Source organism: Cupressus sempervirens, chromosome 9, assembly GCF_028749045.1.
Source record: "Cupressus sempervirens isolate cs-2001-9-10 chromosome 9, ASM2874904v1, whole genome shotgun sequence".
Classification (NCBI taxonomy): domain Eukaryota; kingdom Viridiplantae; phylum Streptophyta; class Pinopsida; order Cupressales; family Cupressaceae; genus Cupressus; species Cupressus sempervirens.
The window spans coordinates 564135567-564139268 of NC_143126.1; the positions used below are offsets into that span (position 1 = coordinate 564135567).

At 35.3% G+C, this 3702-nt stretch overlaps 1 non-coding gene across 1 annotated transcript; it reads right to left on the reverse strand.

Annotated features, from left to right (window-relative positions):
- Nucleotides 1–1119: 1119 nt before the first annotated feature.
- LOC149539903 (signal recognition particle RNA) lies at nucleotides 1120–1436 on the reverse strand. Its single transcript, XR_016356615.1, has one exon.
- Nucleotides 1437–3702: the final 2266 nt, after the last annotated feature.

Sequence of the window (3702 nt, forward strand, 5' to 3'; positions counted from 1 at the left end):
AGCTCAAATATGGGGTAGAGAAGGGCATAACACCAAGAAATCATTACCTCTTAAAACATTGATCTGTTAAATAGAAAATCCTTGAACAGATGGCATTTTAGGCCATGTTGTTGGAAAGAATCTTTAATGCCCAAATTGAAGTGTTGATTCCTTTGAATTCCTAACAACGGAAAGATCGCTACTTCATTACACATAATTGGTGAAAAAATCAAAATTTTCATTATATTTGGAGCTATAGGGACAAGGTCAAATCTTGCAACACTATACAGGATAGGGCTAAGCTAGCTGACCTTGTCTAAGACTTTTTGGTTGGAAATCACACAAAAGACAATTACACACTTTAGAGTCCTCGATCTGGATTTATACCATTTCTGACAAGAATCAAATCCAAACCTAAATGTCACTTTTCCTCTTCTAACTTGAAGGTGAGCCAATTCCATCCATTCTTCTTTGCACTTGCTCTTATGAATTGGATCTACATGGATTTAATCATTTATCACATTTACATATTACACATAAATACCTCGTTGCTAAAGGGATAACCCAAATCTCCTTTTTACCCTAATCTTGCATGAATACCCCTTCATCCTTTTAAGTTACACTAATCAGATTTGTTTAAGGGTGGGTTTAGTATTCCAATGTACATTCTCTTTGTAGTTTGGAGAGTGATCTATATCCTAGCATTTCTCATCATTTTATATTATGTGATTTTCTTGTCTTGTGATTGTTGTATTTTTGCTACTCTTTGCCTATGTTATATATTCTAGCATTGTTCCTTAAGTAGATTTTGGATCACTAAAACAATGGTTGCAAAGGGATTTAGGTCCCTTTTAAACTTGTGCTAATAGAAAACAACCGAAGAAACAATATATAATCACAACTATCGACTTTGATAACCAAATAAGTATCAACCATAAACTATAGTCTTACAAGAGCTCGTAACCTACACAAATATAAACCTACATAATGAATGTTAGTGAAAGATCAAAATATAAGAGGGAAACTTGAATAAAAGTAAGATTCATAACCGATTTACAAAGGCGACATTGTGATCTTATTAGAAGACACATCTAATCTCCATGGAAGAAGAAAATTTTGGAGAAGTTGGAATCAGTGGTAAAAGGTGGAGGTATGAGGATGAGGAGGCCGGGAGGATCTGCGGTTAGAGGAGCAAGCGGCGCGTAATCCTTCCACTGTAGGGAGCGGGAGGTGTTCGTTGCTCTGTGAAACCAGCCTCACGCATTCCCCTCCGCCTTAACGCTGCGAGACAAGTCATCCCTCCTTCGAAGGATGGCCCCGCAGCAACTCTCTACTTGGAGCAGGGCGCGCCACACGAAATGCCACGCATCTTCCCTCCTCGCCAGCCATTAAACTCACCTGTTCCTCCACCTTATGCGTCCCCACTCGGGTCACAAGCCCACGTTACCAAGCTCGACACATAGTACAGTCAAACTCTCAATATTTATAGAGCATTTTATTTCTTCCTTGCCGCGTGTGGGATAATTCACACGATACGTGTGACGCAAGCAGGTCTTGCTTTTTCAGATTTGTGCAGGGAGTGTACTGCTTGGGTAAGCTTTTCATTTCCATCAAAATTCGACACAAATATCAAACATTTAATCTTTTTCATACCCACAACAACAGATATACCTGATCTAAGAAGTGAGAAGGATGTGCGTTAATGTTGTTTACCAAAATCCTCCATCTTCTATCTCAACTTATCGGAATTATGTTCAATAATTCGTTAGGAAAATTCAAATATTGATAGACAGAATATTTTATAAAGTAATCGACGTGTTGATTGGTTCGTGTTCCATTGCAAAGCGTTGAGAAGATATAAGAATTGAAACCCGATTCCATAAAGTATTTCATCTGAGATTTTAGAAGACATAAGGATTGAAAACCAATTACAGATAATCAAATTTAAGTATTTCATCTGAAATTTGATTTGTCATAAATTAAAGATGTCAGAAGAGAATAAACTTTGCATCCAAAAATGTGGGTTTTTCGGTAGTGCTGAGAATATGAACATGTGTTCGCTTTGTTATAAAAAACATTTGGAGATAAAGTCGTTAGCTGAAAAGGAAGCAGAGGAGAAGGCCGAGAGAGGAGGAGCGGTGAAGAAGGTCAAAGTAATTGAGAAAGAAGTAGCTAAAACAGTAAAAGTAGAAACAGAGAGGGAAGAGGGCGAAGTAGAAGTAAAAGAGGAAAGAGAGAAAGTCGAAGTAGCAGAGGGGAGATGTTTCAAGTGCAATAAGCGTTGCAATAAAATCAATGTTCAAATAATGATAATAAATCTAGAAGGCTCTCATTATAAGGCTATATATCCTACATCCTATGTTGACTACACCTACAATTATGTTTGTGATCTTCTCTGGAATGTGATTTACTCTATTCATTAGTTTGTAATACGAAATTATGATTGTGACTGGTGAAACAAATGAACATTCTACTACATCATTCTATACATTAATAATTTGGGTGGAAGCAATATGGTTTGCTTGGGTAGTTGCAGAATGACATTCAAGGCAAGATACTCTCTAGGCTAGAATCTTCAACACCAACATCTTTAGAAAAATCAATGGTTTTTGAATTCATTGCCATGGATTACAACTCCATACTATTGAGTGTACATGTAATTTTTTCTTTCTTTTAATGATCTATGTGGAAATGAATGGCAATACCTATGCAAGGTATCTAGATCGGAATGTTGAAAACAATATTAATGTTTAGGCGGATAAGGGATTAGCCGATTTGCACTATGAATTTTCTCCTAGCATCATTCAAAGACATTATTTTCAACATCTTTGATGGATACAGGGAAGCTGAAGTATTAGAACTTTGGATTGCAATGGTTTAGGAACTAAGCTCAAAAGTATATAATTATTGTGATCTTTCAATATATTTCATATTTTCCAAGTTGTATGTACAATTGAGTTTTTCATATTTGAATCTATTGTTGTGATATTTAACATGTTTCCTTTCTGACCTTTTATGTGAACTAATTAGTAGATTCATGATTCTTTTTAAAGAAAACACAATTGAATAATGAAGTGGAAATGATAAAAGGATTTAATATATTAAATGTATGACAGTGTACCATAAAGCAAACCATGTAGGAATAGATTTCTGTTAAAAATGTGATAACAACTACAAAATGATGGCAAGTTGTATATCACTATTGTTTTTATTATAAAAGAAGTTAAAAAGGGTGCTAACCTTATACAAAGACAAGCCAAATAAGTCACATCTAATAGGTCAAGAATATACCATTGTTAACTAAGGCTAGTACAAACCACTTACATCACACTAGCAGAATAACTAGTAACCCACTTCAAAGGTAGGTAGAAACTTTACACAAGACTTGAGGAATATTTTTGAAAGAGAGGGAAGTGTAATCTTTGCTCCATTGAAAAATAAAAATCTAGACAATACGATTCGTACAAATATTGTAGCAAGAGGAAGCAAGTAGAGAAATTCATTTAGTGAGACTATTAGTTGCATAAGGAGTACAATATAGAGAAATAGTATCATCAAAGAGGTGTCCAAGTAGTTAAAGAAGCATGTCCCAACAACAAGAGGTGGAGTAGGATCCATGTGGCTTGAGGATGTTTAGGATGCAAAATATCATTATGGGAGGTAGGTGGAAACAAGTAATGTAAAAATTCAACCATCAGTCTACTAAACTAAAATTCTAAATTG